Source organism: Pinus tabuliformis, chromosome 2_1, assembly GCF_031772625.1.
Source record: "Pinus tabuliformis cultivar Carrire ecotype Pingquan chromosome 2_1, CPIR1, whole genome shotgun sequence".
In the NCBI taxonomy this organism is placed as follows: Eukaryota; Viridiplantae; Streptophyta; class Pinopsida; order Pinales; family Pinaceae; genus Pinus; species Pinus tabuliformis.
The window spans coordinates 233684877-233704333 of record NC_142299.1 but is presented as its reverse complement, the minus strand read 5'-3'; positions in this window follow the sequence as shown (position 1 = coordinate 233704333).

Below are 19457 nucleotides of genomic sequence, written 5' to 3'. Positions count from 1 at the left end.
ATAGTTATGCACACATACATGATTCTCATCATGCCTTTAATCCATAAATATTAACACATACATATCACTTATTTATAACCTTTCATGTCAAACCTATATAAATTTGTATGGTTCAAATTGGTTATATGAATGTGGTATTATTTATATGTTGTAACATAATACTTTGGCTTTTGGTATCTATTACAAATTATATAGGCCATTTATGCGACACCTTATAGAATTTTTTGTAAGTATGCATGTTATCATATGGTGACTCCATGATAGGTCCTTCTGACCTAACGCATCAACGGTGATAATAATCCCTCTCTAAATTAACGATTATGATGAGTTTAGGGTTTCACGGTATCACATAGTCTGTTCAGTCATCATTTTTTGTTCATCTAAAACCCTTACGATGCTCTGAGAACGTGTTATTTGGGAACCCTTTGTTACCTCTGTATTTTTTCTGGTATAGAATGGTTTTCATGAGAATTTTGAGTTCTCCAAACTAATGGTTGTTTTTTAAATTTGGAATTTTGCGAGATTTGTAATAGAGGTAATGTTGTATATTTGGTAACAATCTTTCGCAATCAAATTCATTTTATGGTGAAAATTTTTTAACAACTACATTGAATTGTTTTCAGTGTAGTAACATTGTTTGTTGTTTCTTCTTGTATTTCTATAGTAATTATGGTTTTGTTTGGATATTGTTTCGCTCTAGTTTGAATGGAGGTTGACTATAGGAATTACACTATTAATTAACCTCAATTCAACAAGTGTCTTTTTCTTTTTTTTTTCACCAATGACCTTAGGTAAACTCTTACTTCAAAGCTTTTAATTTACCTATTAGTCACTTTTTATTATTGTTTTTAATTTGGTCTCATTGTTTCAAAATAATGTTTGTATGAATCCATTTCATAGTTTAAAATTGTTTATCATTCTTGTATAGAGAAAGGGAAATAATAGGGTATTGATACTCTTAGTTTTTGTTCCTTTAATTCTTTCATATCTTGACTAGGGTTTTGTCTAGTATTTAATTTACAAAATAGTTTTGTTATATTTTATTACGATTTGGGGTTTCTTCAAACTTTAAGTACCAATTTACCAATTAGTAACTGTGGGTTTTGGCTTTTCATACATCACTATGTATTATCATGCGAGGGTATTCCCCTATTAATATTCTTTGCAATTGCTTTTAAATGTTAATTTCCAGAGTTTATTCCCTCTTGCTTTGACAATAAAATAATGGAATTGTATGGTGTTGGGCGTATTCGTCTTGTTTTATTACCCGCGGTGGTCTTTTATTTGTTTGTAATTCTTCTAGTTTTTACACATAGAGTTTAATTAATATTGTTTACTTAAGTGGTAACCCTATAGTTACTGGTTTACAATACTTCCCATTCCATAATTATCTGATTGCATTTATAAGTTGCAAGCAACACTACTATTTTCTTTTAGAAAATCACTCCCTTTCTGTTCATCATACTCATTCATTTCATTTCTACATAAATAGAAGGAATAGTCAGAATTTTGCAAATCGTTCACATGTAATTTTGTTTAAAAAAAATAACTTCATCGCCTCTTTTTTGTACCACTAAATTTCCAGTTCGATGTATCATTACTAATTTTTAGTTTTACATAGCTTTTCTCCAGGTATTGTTTTCTACCTCGAATAAAGTGTTTTTTTCCTTGATATTTCTAGGGTGTTGGGCATCCTCAACTCATACAGAGTTTGTTTCCCTCACCAGGTCATACATCTTGCTCCTGGTTTTTGTGTTCATGCTTCCTATGCTAGACTCCTTATCTTTATTGTATATTATTAAATTATAAATAATTTTATTCCTAATTTGGAGGTATCTAAAGGCATAAAGCATTTTTATTGTACAAACACTTTTGTCTACTTGTCTTTTCTTTTCTTAAGGGTTCTTAACAACCCCTTGATATTTTTTTTGTATAATTTTTATAGCATCTTTCAACACTCCTGTAGACAGGATGCTCTTGTATGGCCTGGGAAGCTCCATTTCCCCTTGCAAACTTGACTTGATCTTAAAAAAATGTTTTTCAAAATCCATATGTGACTCTGCCCACTACAAAAACACATACATACATGGTTCCCATGAACTATATCCATGTACAACATTTTAAATTTAAAACAAAAACCACAACAACAACTATTTTTCGGTTAGGGTTTATGGGTTTACTGAAATACAACCTACAAGAGCTTGTGGCGTAACTGAAATAACCAATTTGAGGTGGTATATATACACCCCTTGGGTAGGCCTAATGGAGATCATATGAGAGGTATCGATACTATAACCGAATTCCCCTAGATCAAGTATGCATTTTTTTGTGCCTCCTGCACTCCCAATCCATAGGAAACTCTTGTTTCTTTGTAGAGATGTGTGGTTCTCTTATCTAGCATCTCCTTTGAATTTATTATAGAGGAAGTGTATGTTGGCTCATGATGGACGGATCCATAGGTCCTCCACAAGGAAACAAGGGTCTCCTATATACTGGGAGTGTAAGAGGCACTGGAATAATACAGACTTGATCTAGGGGAATTTGGGTATAATATTGATACCTCTCATATGATCTCCATTAGGTCCACCCAAGGGTGTATATATACCACCTCAAATTAGTTATTTCATTTATGCCACAGGTTCCTATAGGTGGGATTTCAGTAAAACTCGTAAACCCCGCCCGAAAAATAGATTTATTTATTTATTTTTTCAAATTTAAAATGTTGTACGTAGATATAGTTCATAGGAACAGCATATGTACTCATTTTTGTAGTGGGCAGAGTCGCGTATGGATTTTGAAAACATTTTTTTAAGATCAAGTCAAGTCTGCAAGGGGAAAGGGAGTTGCCCATGCCATAAAAGAGAATTTGGACTACAAGAGTGATGAAAGATGCTATAACAATAATACATGAGTCTTCAACTAAGTTTTTATCTAAAATATGTTAAATATTTATAATTACGACTTCCTCTCATATTGTGTTCTCAAATATTTCTCTTTTTTAATTAAATATTCTCGTGTTTGATTTCATATTCCCACTATGAATAAAGTATTTATTTAGATTCTAATATTTATGTTTCTAAGAAAATTCTGAGAAAAAATTGCTTTTCTTTATTGCTACTAGTTTCAGACTAAAATGAAAATATGAGAAATATTTCTTACAAATGTACAATTTTTTTATTACCTATGTAATTAGTCCATTCATAAGAATATATATATATATATATATATATATATATATATATATATACTTCATTATTTTCCATTATATAACTATGTACTCTTGCAAGCATTACTTCTTCTATTTGAATATTATATTTGATTAAAATACTAGATTTATATCCTAAAGATGATTAGTTCTAATGCAGAGGTTTAAATCTTCTTTGTAAATGTTCGTATAAATTCAAGTAAGAATAAACTAGTAAATATATCCAAATATCTATATTACATAAGTATTCTGCTTATGTCAATATACAAGATTTATAAATAATATTGTTATCATTGTATTCGTTTCCTTTCACTATACAAGTTCTAGAATTAACATGTAGACAATTCATTTCATTTCACACTTCAAATTCACAAATAATATACATAACTCATTTCTTTTCCTTTTCACTATATAAATTATGGAAATAAAACATATTCATTTGTTTTTCTTTGATCAAACAAATAGTATGGTAGGTAGAGATACCGAATTGAATAGTTATCTAGAATATTAATAATCAAGTACTTGGCTCCTCCGAACCTTCGTACTGAAAAATAACCAATATCCCCCCAAGAAAAGCAGGTCTTTAAATTTATTTTTGTCTCTATTTTCTTGCTTCTCTTTAGTCTTCTCCCCTTCTTAGAATGAGGCAAAAGAAAGTAAAAATAAATAAAATATTTATCCAAACCCCATCTACCACTATTTTGGTGGATAATAACTGCCTCCACCTCACCAACAGGTGGAAGGTGGTTATTAGCTCATTAATGAGCTTTTGTTTCCCACTCTTGAAGATAACTCCATGTATTTTAGGAAATAATTAATTGGCCAATATCATAATTCCTTAATAAATCTAATCATCTAGATGAGATACCTAGGACTTATTAATGGGTGATAATTATTCCAACAATAATTTGTAGCCTCTTGTCTTTCATCCATTTGTACTCAAAAATTAATTTTCCATATTTCTTAATCAGATTTCTTAATCACAATTACATATTTATAATCAGTTATTATCAATAGTAAATTACTGATAATTAAAATTTTCAAAAGTCTTTCAAACTAACACATTTAACTAGAAACACACATATGCACATGTAATTACATTAAATATCAAGCCATGGATTATCACACTGGCCTAAGGAATAAATGTGAAGGATACAGTAAATCGAGTAAAGACCGAATGAGTTGAGGATGCTAAGACATCAAAGAGACAAAAGTGTAGAAGATATAAGAAGGATAAGAGTGCACACATCAATGTAGGAGAAGAACATGAAAAAATAAGTTAGCAAAATGTTGCACAATGAAGTAAGATTTTAGCACAGTAGTGAGGTATGGGAGATATATGCATTGGATTCTACAACAGATAGAAGTATGATAAGAAGAATCATAAAAGGTATAAGAAGGAAACGTAGTAGTGAAGATTCAGAAGTTATATATCAAGAATAAGAAATTTGTGCAGATCACCTAATTGACAGAGTACCACACAAACGATAAAGAAGAATTGTGCAATTAAAGAGGAAAGAATAAGGAAGAAAATCACTATCTCAACTCAATACAAGAAGAACTAGTGTATCCCAGTGACCCTCTTCAAGCCATACCTTGCACTAAACCCATGACCTAACACATGCCTCCAAGCTAAGAAGTAAGATCACCTAACAAATTATTGGAGATCATTTTAGTCAGTGAAGGAAGTATGGATAGTAGTAAAGATAGTAAATATAGTGGGATTAGTAAAACAAAAGGGACAAAAACCAAAGTACAAAAAAAATAGTCAAGAGTATCACAAGGTAATACCACAAAAAACACCATAATGGGCATTGATCCTACTCTGTGAATGCCTATCTTTCATGGAATTGGGACAGAGGACCCCAAAAAACATCTCTTTGTTTTTGAAGCAATATGGACTATAAAACAGGTCTAGGATGAATTGAAAAATATTTCATAATTGGATACCACCTTCAAGGATCACACATTAACTTGGTAAATGAAATATAAGGCTACTGCACCAATAGGACAAGCTAGATCATTGTGAGAAATTAGGTTGTTGTTAGTAAAAGAATTCAAGAAATCAAAAGTAGAATCCCAGTGTATCATTGAGATTAAGGATATTAAACATAACTCAGATGAATCGGTATGGGAATTCAATTAGAGGTATAAAGTCTTGTTGGATTGACTAGCATTTCAAATTCTGGATGCATGGCATAAGGAATGCTTTATTGCGGGATTGTTGCCTCATAAATGCATCCCACTAACTCAAAAAAATATTGAATCATAGCCTAAGGCCTTAGAAATTTCCATGAAGTTGGAAGCATCTCCTATTGGAAGCGAAAATAGTGCAGGGGTCGGACAAGTTCATTCATAGCTAGTAGCCTTGAAAATACAATTGCAAGATCTAGCAAAAGGTAAGGAAAAGTGTGAGGAATCTTAATGTACTATATGCAGGAAAGAAGTACATCATAGGAATGAATTCCCAACTATGATAGAATACATGGCCAAAGGGGCTGCAAATCCTTTAGCTCAAGGTAGGGGACTATGGTGCGAAGTTTGCAAAGTAACGATTCATAGATCGACAACTTGTCCTATGATGTGAAAGTACCAAAGTTCAGTCAGAAATATGTTCTGGACCTTTTGCAAATCAATAAGACACAACATTCATATATGTCACATGTTGGATTTGATGACAAAGTGCACTACGAATGCATACAAGGTATAAGAGGTAGAGGGAGCTAAAGTAGAAGCATTGATTTATAACCATCCCAGAGCTAGGGTAGAGGCCAAGGGATGCACAGAAGAGGAAAAGGATTTCAAGGCCAAGGTAGAAGAGGATTTAGAAGAAGCAAGGGCCCAATAATCTATTATAAATGTGGGTATCCATGATGCATTGCGCAAGATTAACCCAACCCCTGCACAATGTGTGCATACTATAAGTAATGGGATCATGCTACAAACAATTGTCCTTATAATATTGCAAAATGGTAGGAAAGGAGAGGTCAAAATATATAGATAATAGCTGGTAAATCACACACAGGTCATCCAAAAATAGGAACAGTTACACACAGAGGGACGATGACAAGAGAAAATGTAACCAATTAAGGGAGCTAGCCACACCAATGGGTAAGAAAAGCCAAAAAACTATCTCCAAGGTTTGATCCTATGAAAGAGAAACAAACATACAAGGAATCTAGAAGGGAGTTGGTTGTGAAAAAATGGGGTCCATCAAGCCAACTACAAAACAAGGACTCCTTGTCTATGACATGCCACTAGTATATAATGAGTCTGCGCCTAGAGAAACTATTGAAGAGGTAAACCCTATCAAACGATTTATTGAGTTATTTGAAACTATTAAAGGATGGATCGACCCTAGACAAGTTGTGCAAAATTATTGATCAATGCACGTAAAAGTGAGAAGTGCCTACCACGCAGACTCCAAGGCACATAGTTATGCAAGTTACACATAAGAAGAAGAAGAGCAGAGACTTTAGGTTTAGCATGTAAATTGGAGATTATGAAATGGACAATATTATTTTGGATCTCTCTTCAAATGTAAATATTGATAGATTGACAAGGGTAGAGGTCAACATTGATGGAGTAAGAAGTATTGCTGATTTTGAGGTCATAGAGATTATGGATGATACCAAACCATACCCAATGTTACTAGGAATTGATTGGGATTTCGATAACTAGGTCATAATCAACTTGCAGAAAACATAAATGACATTTGAGCTAGAAAACCCAAAGGTCACTGCACCATTAGATCCAAGAAAGGGAGACCATTATGTAGAACCTGTGAGGGAAGGATTCAACACGAAGGGTCTTGACAACATCTAGAATATGACTGCACACAAGGGTGAATATGTCAATCAAATTTTCGATGGTTTTTTAAGTTAGAGAAGTATTAATTGATGTGCCTTGGATTCAAATGAAGCACTTGAGAACTGGAAGTAAAGGTTGCATGAAGTATCCACTAGAATATGTGCTCATGTTACCCCCGTAGTATGTTAAATGGGAGAAAATGTATGTGATCCCCTAAAGTTTGATGGTGTAACATATGTATATGACTTTGTGAAATAATCTGAATTGCGGGTACCTAAATAACTCATATTGAAATCCATAAATGAAGCTCTGAAAGAAACTCCTGTGTGTTGGTGGACTACGCATAGGGACAGGATGGAAAATCCGTAAACATGCAAGAATTTGTTGCAAATCAGGTTTGTATTGGATGTTGAAGACATTGGATCGAAGTATATTCGACAAATTTTCCCTACCATCCATATCAATACTTATTTCACAACATGGACTAAGAGGAAGATCCCAAAAGAAGAGTGGGTACATAGGTTCATATATACATTGGAAAGTATCCCTATTAATTGGCATACATAACTAGAATTGTGCAAAGGAACAACAGATCGGGGAGAGATGACTCAAAACTTCAAGGTGACTTTCAGCTTTAAATTAGATGATCCTTCAGTGGATATAGCTTTTCATATTGTAAAAGAGAATATTTTTACACCAGAACGTGAAACTATGTAGAGTTCAATACCTTTGTGTGTTGTGCATAAACACTCTCATAATGTTAAACAATTCATGGAATGTTACAATTTCACCAAGGAATGTGAAGAATAGGATGACCAAAGACATTTACAGTTACCATAAACAAAATGGGAGCATGCAGTAGCAAGTCCAAAAATAGAATACACATATTATAGCAAGCATATTAAAACATGTGAACTGAACATTGGGACTGAAGAGAATCCTAAGATTTCCATTATTGGAGATTATTGGGATGATGAAATAGTAGGGAAGATAACTAATTTACTACGTGAATATCACGACATGTTTGTAACCACTTTTTCAAAGATGAAAAGTATAGTTGGAGAGCTAGGAGAAATGAATATCCCTTTGAAACTAGGTGCAAAGCCAGTCAAGTAGACATTAGAAACATTCATTACGATAACAAAGGTAAAATTTCCCTCATTAGAATGACAAAAATAATAAGTGGCTTGAGGACAAGCCACAAGTAAGTGTTGGGGTCCAGTTGGAGCAGCATTTTGGGGTACAAGTTTTGGGTTCTATGCAAAGGAGCATCGCACAAAAGGTTACCACATAAAAGGTCAACCAAAGGTTAGCACGCAGGAATGCAAAGAATAAGGAAATTCATTAGGTATATTTTGTATGTTCTAGCCATGGTAATATTTAATGCCCATAATAAAAAGGGTATTTTGGGTCAGCTTGTGCCTAAATGTAAAACTTTCAATAGATAAATTCATGATGTAAAAGTGATGTCTATGTCCCTCGCATATGGTCTTGAATTATTATGCATATATTTAACTTTATGTATGTTTGTGTTGTAAGGAGATAATTTATTAGGCTAGTGATTCACAACACTTGAGATTGTAATAAATACATTATAGTGATAATAAAAGGATATATTTTGGCTTATTTTTTGTGTTTGTGCATTATGAAATGGGTTTTCTGTTTTAGCATTTTTTGGTTTTGATAAGATAGAATATTTGAAAAAAATGTTAAGTTAGGATATGGACATAACAATAGTGAATAAAATGTTTTAGAAATACATCTTGATGATGATGTCCATATCAAAGAAAATGATAGGTTAGATGTCCTAAAAAATGAAGACACAAGAAAATGTTAGGTTAGAAAGAAAAGAAAACAAATAAACTCTGAAAGTGAGCAAGTCTAAATGCCACTACTATTGTTTCTGCAAAATAATGGTTGTGTGCAGCTTGTCTTAAATGCCACAACCCATGAAAGTCAAATAGTTTAATCTTGACTACTTCGTGCTTTAAATTTGATGTTATAGTTAGAAAATAAAGATCTAGCCAAACTGTTTAATCTTGGCAAATCAGTAGTTAGGTAGAGAAAAATAAGGTGCTCATCAGTTTAATCTGAGCCCTTGGAGGTTATAAGGATAGATTTAGATAGTTTGATTTTGTAAAATAAAAAGAAAGTAAAATGGTTTGCTAGCTTAAATGCACCCATTAAGTGAAGAAAAAATAACAGGATAAGTAAAGGGTAAGTAGAAGAAAGGTTACAGAAGTTTGATTATTGATTGGACAAAATGTACATTCATCATGTTTCTATGTCCATGAGGCAATTGCACAAAGCAAATGAAGGTCTACAAGATCAATTAATTAACCTCCCTCATCCCCATTCATCCGTGTATTTACTAATTTCCCCTTCCTACCTTCATACACTCATATTCACTCATTTTCCATAAAAACCCCTTTTCCTAAGGTCAAAACCCTTTTTACCTAGGAAAAGTAAAAACCCATGTAAAATCCCCTTTTACCCAAAAAACCCACAAAAAGTTGTTTAGCCTAAGTATTGATATCTATATATGTGTGTGTGTGTGTGTGTGTGTGTGTGTGTGTGTGTGTGTGTGTGTGAAGGCAAATAACTTATTAAAAATCATAATACTTAGTGTATTTCTCTTTTTCGCCTATAATTCTCTTTTCCGCCTATATTTCCCCTTTTCGCATGTATTTCCCCTTTTTCCGCTCACATTTTCATATTAACTCTAACTATAGTATTAAACTCCTAAAGTCCCTTTTCCCATATATATTAATTCCCTTTAATAAAATAACCTGAAACCTTAAGTTTTATAATAAAACTATGCATTTTCATAACATATCACAATATTGGTGGATCGCAACCTTTGAACGTGCATCCACATTCCCCGATTGCGATATGCGATGTACAAAGGACCCAGACCTGATGCTATATATATCACAATCTATTGCCATATCGCATCCGCCTCCATCACAAGTCCCGCTAATATCATAACCCTCCACCATTGCGAAATGTGATTGTGATGGGCCTGGACCGGACGCGATATATATATAGATATATATATATATATATATATATATATATATATATATATATATATATATATATATATATATACATATATATATATATATATATATATATACATATATATATATATATATATATATATATATATATATATATATATATATATATATATATATATATATATATATATATATATATATATATATATATATATATATATATATATATATATATATATATATATATATATATATATATATATATATATATATATATATACATATCCATATCGCATCTGCCTCCCTTCGCAAATCTTGACTGAAGCAATAACCCTTCGCCATTGCAATCTCCGATTGCAATGGGAACCCAAACCCGATGCAATACATATTACAGTTCATACCATATCGCATCCGCCTCCATCGCAAGTCCTGCTAATAGCAATAACCCTCCACCTTTGCGATATGCAATTTGCGATGGGTACCTGGACCTGATCGCAGTATTAACCATGTTTTATTTCCACGTCGCGTCATGCCCCTATCACATTCCTTTGCGATGGGCCTTCCTCCGCTAAACTGCGATTGCGATATGCGATATGAACCCGGACCCAAAGTCACTTATTCGCCTGAGTTCATAAAATTTCAAGTCCGCCATGTCGAGTTTTACAAAGGATTTCTTTGTTAAATCATTTTAACGATATAAATGAAGAAATAGCCTAAAACCTCCATTTAACTGCTAATCTCAATTTTAATCCATAATAAAGCCATTGCTGCCATAATTAATCATCGGAACCCCCCACGCTGCTCTTGCGCTCCACCACTGTTCGTTGTGCCAGATAATTCAAAAGGTTAACTATTTTCTCGTTTAAACAAAAAATCACCATTCTCGCTCTGTTTTGCTAGTTTTCATAGTAAGCCCTCCATAAGCCTCTACAACTGATAAAACCATGGATTTACCTTCCGATAGGCCCCAGACTACTTCCGATATCCTTTAAAGCTCAATAAATCCATTAAAGCCCTCCTCTGTCATCTATGATTTCTTAACAATTTATGTGTTTTGCAGGTAAAGACTTCTATTCCAGGCTTACAAAGAAAAGCCTGCATACAGTTTGAAGATAAATATAAAAGGATTAACTATTGAAAAACACAGTAAAAACCCTGAAATTCACAGTCAAGGAAAAAAGGAACACAGTAAAGATTAATCAGCAAGGTTCAATGATTTTCACAGAGTTTAAAGAGTATCAGATGAAAGATCAAATGAAGAAATCAACCAAGCGTAAACGATTCAAACAGTGAAGCAGCTTAAAGGGGCAAAATATCAAACAACAAAGACAGCACAACCTGAATAAAAGGGGACAGCAAGAAGCAATTCAACAGTTGCACCTATCTTCTTGTATGAAGATCTTTCATTTCCTAGAATAAATCTTAATCAATTTTTAGGATATTTTCTAGTTCATTCTTGTATAAATAACTCTCTTCTCGAGTTGTTATGGGTTCGAATTTCAAGATTCATTGTTCATTGTTTATTAAGTCTTGACTGTTAATTCCACTTTGAACCTAGTTGCACCTTTAAAGGAAGATTGTCTAAACACTTGATCTACTCAGTCTTTCTGGAACCTTAATACAAAGTAGAGGATTCTAAATTTGGTTTCACACAGTTTGTGTTATCCTGTAAGTTTTTCCAGTTTTCAATCATCATGTTTTTCTTCATATGCTTATGACAGATAGAGATATCTAGGTAGGAACAATTTGTGTTTCAATTGATTCCTATAAGCTCCTGAAGTGATCATCTATTAAGAGAATGGATTAATGAACTGTCTGTTTAGCTAATCCCCTCTAATCAATAAATCATCAGCGTCTTGTGTAAGCTTAAGTATACTACCTTGAACCTTTGGAACGTAGTTTAGAAGGTTTTCACACTTATGATTGTTCTGTTTTATAGTCTAGAAACTGTGATAATCATATTATTTGTTATCTTCTTCTCACCACTACAAATTCTTCAGAGACCTAGCAATGATCAACAGGTTCCTACTCCTCTATTGATTGATGACCAACAACCTGATGATAATACTATGACAATTACTGAAGATATTAATAATATGGATTCTTCTTCCAATCAAATAGCCATCATTCCTCTCTCACAACAGAATCGGGTTCAAGAAGATCAGGGAACTTCACAGATCTCTAAATATCATGCTTTTTCTGAATTTTTAATTGCAGAGTTAAACAAGAGGTATGATCTTAGGCCTAGGGCCGGTCCTGAGAGACCTCCAAAGGAAACCCCAATAATTGAACCACGTACCAAAACTGTTGAAGCTCAAACAACTCTTATTCAACCCTTAGATCAGTGAATTGATACTACCCAAACTGGTAAAAACATTTTGACTGCATTTAATGTTGAAAAAGAATTAGAGATGTTAAGATCCGAATTCCACTATCAAAACTTTCTTAAAACCCTAGTTACAAAAGCCAAGTCACTAAATGGATTCAAAATACCTAGGTTGATGCTGAAGGTAATGTCATAAGTCTGCAAGATGAAGAACCAACAATAGTTTTTGGCCCTAGTTTAGACATGATAGATGAGATAGTGCCTCCTTTCTATGTAACTCTTAACACAAATGATTCCATGTTGTATAATTGTATGCTTAATTTAGGAGCATCACACAACCTTATGCCAAAATCTATCATGGACCATTTGAAACTCGACATAACTAAATCCTACCATGACTTGTACACCTTTGATTCTAAAAGGGTTCCTTGTTTAGGATTGATCAAGGATCTAGTGGTTACCCTTGCCCAAATTCCAGTGAAAAGTGTAGTACTTGATATTGTTGTCACAGATATCCCTCCCAAGTTTGGAATGCTCCTTTCTAGGTCTTGTTGTGCCAAATTAAGGGGAACTCTACAGAAGGATATGTCATATGCTACTATTCCTATTTATGGAGGAGAGCAATTAATATTATATAAAGAGGTAAGATTTGTACATATTGTTTATAAGACTGTCCAGCCAAGGAACCATCCAATTTATGCAATATATCAAGACTTTGGTTGTTTTCAACTCACTTCAAACCAACATAAAACTCAAGTAAAAATTAAAGAGGTAGTTGAAAGTCCTGAACCAAACCAAACTGATATTTGGAAATTGTTCTTTGATGGCTCTTGTATGAAATATGGGGCAGGAGCTGGAGTTGTTTTAATTTTACCTAAAAAAGAAAATATAACCCAATCATGTAAATTAGACTTCGAAGTTACGAATAGTGTGGCTGAATATGAAGCTTTCCTTTTAGGATTTCAATTAGCTAAAAGCTTAAAAGTTTAGAAGTTAAGCATTTTTACTTATTCAGAACTTATTGTTAAGCAAGTAAAAAATGTCTACCAGAAAAAGCACCCTAGACTTAGGTCCTACCAAAATGAAGTATGGGATTCAGTTGAAAACCTCTTTGATGCTTTTAATTTGACTCATATTCCCAGAGATCAGAATATTCACGCAGATGCCTTAGCTGTCACAGCTAGCTCTTTTAAAATTCCTGATCATACTGATGTACTCTATCAGATACAAGTCAAATATAGGCCATCTATCCCAGATAATCTGAAATATTGGCAAATATTCGAAGATGATGAACATTTGAAATTATTTCTGCAGGTAATCAATGATTTTTCATTTCTACAAATTGACGAATATAGAATTGAAACAAACGAAAATGATACTTCAAATTTTAAAACCCAAATTGCTAATCACGACATTATTCAATTATCTAATAATTTTATTCCAAAAGGACTCATTCTTTTAGAAAAAATGTTTGATTAAAATGATGTTTTCCGCAACCCTCAGTCCATTTCTTCAAAAGATGACATAGAAGAGATTGGCATTGGAACAGATGAAGATATTAAAAACATCAAAATATGCGCATCTCTAGACCCTGATATCAAAGATCAATATCTTAAGTTACTGCAAAATTATAAGGATGTTTTTTCTCGGACTTATGTTGATCTAAAGACCTATGATACTTCATTAATACAGCATAAGATTCCTTTGAAACCAACAGCAAAACCTTATCAACAGAAGCTTAGAAGGATAAATCTAGCCCTTCTACCAACTATAGAAATGGAGATTAAGAAAATTCTAGATGCGCAGTTCATCCTCCCTCTTAGATATTCTAATTGGGCTGCAAATCTAGTTCCTGTTAGAAAGAAAAATGGAGAAATAAGACTCTGTGTGGATTTTAGAAATCTAAACAAGGCATCATTAAAAGATAATTATCCTTTTCCCAAAATGGATCAGTTACTTCAAATGGTTTCAGGAGCACAAAGACTTTCTATGCTTGATGGTTTTTCAGGTTACAATCAGGTAAATGTTGATACAGCAGACAGAGAGAAGACAGCCTTTACTACACCCTAGGGTACATTCATGTACGCTAGGATGCCATTTGGCTTAACCAATGCTGGAGCAATGTTTCAGATAGCTATGGACATCGCTTTTATGGGTCAGGTAAATAAATTTGTGGTTATTTATCTTGATGACATAACTGTTTTTTCTAAATCAAATAAGAAACATCTAAAGCACTTGATGAAGGTTTTTTACAGGTGTAAAAAATTTGGAATATCATTGAACCCTAAGAAGTCCTTGTTTGTTGTTAAATAAGGAAAACTGTTGGGCCATATTATTTCAATGGAGGGAGTAGTAATTGACCCCGAATGAGTATCTGCTATTGAAACGTTGACCTTACCTAGAAACAAGAAGGAGATTCAAGCTTTTCTAGGAAAGATTAATTTTCTAAGGAGATTTATTCCAAATTACGCAGAGATTGTAAAAGATATAACTGACATGATCCGAAAGGACCATGAAGTCAAATCGACTCCCTCTTCTAAGCATGCATTTGAACAAATAAAAAGGGCTATCTCTGAAGCTCCCACCTTAGCCAGCCCTGATTATACTAATCCATTCAGTATTTTCTCTTTTGCCTCTGAAACAACCCTTGCTACTATTATGTTACAAAAAAATGAAAATTCCCATGATCAACCCATAGCCTTTTTTAGCAAGGTTATGAGAGATGTTGAGCTTAAATATGAAATCATTGAGAAGCAAGCCTACGCCCTTATTCAAGCCATGAAATCATTCAGAATGTATGTCTTACATTCACCTATTACTGCTTATGTCCCTAATAGTGTTGTGAAAATTGTCCTAACTCAACCAGACACTAATGGGAAAAGAGGTAGATGGATCACTCAAATTCTGGAGTTTGATCTAATTATTAAGACTACCGAGCTAGTAAAAGGTCAAGGATTAGCCAAGCTTCTAGCTGAATCCAACTGCAAAGTTCTTGGAATCAGTTCTATTTTAGAAATACAAGGGAAGAATACACAAGAACCTTCAGTCCTTGCAGAAGGGGAGAATCCATAAGAACCTTCCCTTCATCCTAAAAAAAATAACCCACAAGAACCTTTTCCTTTAGAACAGATCAGTCCTATACACATTGATGAAAAATTCTTGTTGTCAAACTGGTATCAAGATATTGTAAATTTCTTGATCCATTTTGAGTGTCTAGCATCATTCTCCAAAACCCAGTGTAAAACCCTCAAGTTAAAATCAATCAAGTATTGTATTATAAATGCAAATTTATACTGGAAAGATCCACTAAATATTTTTTTATTATGTTTAAAAGAATCATAAACTAAAGGAATCATTGATCAGTTTCATACAGGATTTTGTGGGGAACACTATGCTTGGAGAGCAACAGCATACAAGATTCTAAGGGGAGGATTTCATTGGCCTACATTGTTCTTTCAAGTAGGGGCAAAGGTCAGAGGTTGTGTTCCATGTCAAATGTTTGCTGGTAAACAAAAATTAGCACCTCTTCCACTCATTCCATCAATAGTTTCAGCTCCTTTTTCTCAATGGGGATTAGATTTTATTGGAGAGATTCACACCACTTCAAGTAATCAGCATAGATGGATCATCACTGCAAGAGATTACTTTACTAAATGAGTGGAAGCAATTCCAGTCAGAAATGCTACTAATGCAGTAGTAATTAATTTTATTGAGGAGAATATCTTATCTATATTTGGTTGCCCAACTCAAATTGTCACTGATAATGCAACTTGTTTTTCTAGTGTTAAATTGATTGACTTTTGCCAGAAATATCAGATTCTGTTACATCATTCAACAACATACTACCCTCAAGGTAATGGCCTTGCAGAGTCATCACACAAAAGTCTTGTAAAGGTAATCAAAAAGACTCTAGCTGATCATAAGAAAAGTTGGGATTCACATTTGATTTATATAGTATGGGCAAACAGAATTACTCCAAAGAGGTCAATTGGAAAATCCCCATTTCAATTAGTCTATGGTAAATATGCAATCTTCCTTAAAAATTTGGCCTTCCTTGTTTTAAAATTTCTGCAGGATTCAACAGATGAACTTAATGATTTTTCAAGAAGAATAAATGAGATTATTGAACTTAATGAAAACAGAGATGAAGTTCAACATAAATTGCAAAAATGTCATAATAAGATGAAGGTCTTATTTGACAGAAGAGCCAGGGAAAGGGATTTTAAGGAAGGTGATCTAGTTCTAAGATGGGATGCCAGGAGAGAAGAGAAAGGAAAGCATGGAAAATTTGACAACCTATGGTTTGGACCTTTAGAAATTGTTGAAGTGAAGGGTAACAACAATTTTGTGCTACAGAATCTTGAAGGGCTATATTCCACTTATCATGTAAATGGAAGGTTTCTCAAACATTACATTCAATACTAAGAGTTGAAATAGTTTCCATTGTAAATACTCCGGTTTTCTTTTACCTTTCAACATGTTAGTGTGATTTTTCTTATAGCAAGAACTCCATAGCCCGAGGAAAAGGCACATGGATCTGCAAGTTCTCTGCATTCCACAGGAGAAAGCAGTCCCCAGTTGGAGACAATGTTGTAGCATTTTTTGGTTTTGATAAGATAGAATATTTGAAAAAAGTGTTAAGTTAGGATATGGACATAACAATAGTGAATAGAATGTTTTAGAAATATATCTTGATGATGATGTCCATATCAAAGAAAATGTTAGGTTAGATGTCCTAAAAAATGAAGACACAAAGAAAATGTTAGATTAGAAAGAAAAGAAAACAAATAAACACTAAAAGTGAGCAAGTCTAAATTCCACTACTATTGTTTATGCAAAATAATGGTTGTGTGCATCTTGTCTTAAATGCCATTATTAGCTCTGAAGTGCAGTGCTGACTTTTTGGAGGTCAACGGAAAGATTCAGTCGTCTTTGATGTTCTTAAAGGGGTCCTACATGGGCCATTTTCCACTTCTTCCCTTATCTCGCTCACACTTTACCTTTCCCGCTTCCTTTTTTAAACTTCTAATCCTGACAAAACATCCCTTTGGCCTTAGCCCCAAGCTTGAAAGCTAAAATACCCATAAAACCTTACCCAATGTCTTACGTTCTTATAGCACATTCCCCGAAGAAATCTTGTACCTTCACCACATCTCCTCTGACGATCTACCCCACCAATCCAATGGCCCACATTTCACCCGATCAATGCAACATGCCTGATCATTCTCCGCCATTAGATCATCCCCGCCAGATCTAACGGTCCTCGCTCATATCACACGGGCAACTAGCATGAAAAGTACCTGCCCGATGAGGGTGGTTTCTCTCTCTCCTCCACCGCTACATGTCATCCATTGAATGGCATCGGGCGAGTTCTGACACTTTCCGCTTACCGCCTGAGGCCCTTCCGATAAAAACCATTACCACTCAAATCAAACCACCCCTGGGTGATATCACCTGCGCGCCTCTTCCACCCGATAGCCGTCTGATTTGTCCACCTGAGATCTAACGGTCCGGACATGTCCTGCTCCCACCATGACCTCAAATTCCCTACACACGATCTCCACCGTACGTCTCCCTTGGTCTGACGGCCATCATTCACAATCACTCCCAATTTTCTATCCGCCCATGCACTCCATACCCCACGTCATGTCTGTTACACGAAGAAGAAGATGGCCAACTCTGTCATTTTGGTGATAGTCTAACCATGAAACTGAATTAGCAGAGAGCACGTCCGAAGGAGCAAAGGACACAACACGTTTCAGCAACCGAATTAAACAATCATGGAACTCCACTACCATGATCAATCTGACCACCTAGAGGACAGCACAGTACCAGAACTAATCAGGTTTTCATAGTGGAGAAAGCAACTATGTTCAAAGACGCTATCAAACAGTTAATGGTAGTTGGTGGTCAATTAAGACCCCTCCATCCCTAAATGGCTAAGGGCCATTGTAATGATAGATCATAAATAGACAGAAGAAAGATGTAATCAGTGTTGGAAATTCTGTTTCGGTTCAACTTCTGGAGACTGTAGATATTTTGTAACTTACAGCGTCTCATCTTCATTTTCAGTAATGCAAGCTTCTTTTGTTGTTAATTTCTCAGTGCCCATTTCTCTTCTGTTCTAAGCTGGTGCCTGAAGTGTTGTATTCATGATTTCTTCTACGTCTAATGCTAGATAATTGTCATCTTATTTTGGGATTAGACAATTGAATGTATCAGTGAGTAGGTCACTCAGGTTTCTTCTGTATCAAATGCAAGATAATTGTCATCTTATCTCTGCATTGATAGATTAGATTTGCAAGTTTCTTTACTAGTTGCAGCTGGCCATCATACATTATGTATGCATCTACTGGTGTGGTTAGTATTCTTCATCTATTCACCTAATTCCCAAATTGTTGAGCATTGGTGGTCTAAAGCCTTGTATTCTGAGGGTGTTTGTGCATGTCTGGAGTGAAAAAAGAGTAGAAGTGGTTATCTAATTTGAACCAAACCATCACCCATCCCAATAAGTTCCTAGAACCATATTGAAGATTATATGTTACCAGGCATCTCCAAGCTACAACCTAGGAGAGTTTTCTAGAGCCCTAACATAATTGGCGCTGTTGCCGGGGAGAGGAGATTGAAGCTCAGCTTCCTTGGGAGAACAACACAGATCCAGCTTTGATGATAGACAAAGTCTGGACACATTCTATTGGAGGCCGAAACTCTTGGCGACTCCACATCACAGTTCTAGCTCAGTTTGTGAGGCACACTCAGAAAAATCCTCAGAAATCTCCAGTTGACCTGGTGCCTGACCCTGAGAAGATTATCAAGGAAAGAAAGACATCACAAAGGGGAGCATCAGGATCAGGTAAACCTAAACAAGCTTATGCATCTCTTCGAGAAGGGCTTGTAACAGAGCACATACATGTTGAGAATATAACCTTTAGCACTAGCAGTGAAGAAAAATCTTCGGAGATTCTTAAAACTCCTTATTCTTTAGGCCCTCCTTTGGATTTCAGCCCAAAGGAAACCTCCGATCATATTCATTTAACCCTGTCAGTCATTTCTCAACTCCCTACCTTTTAGACTGCCAACACTCTTTCATCTA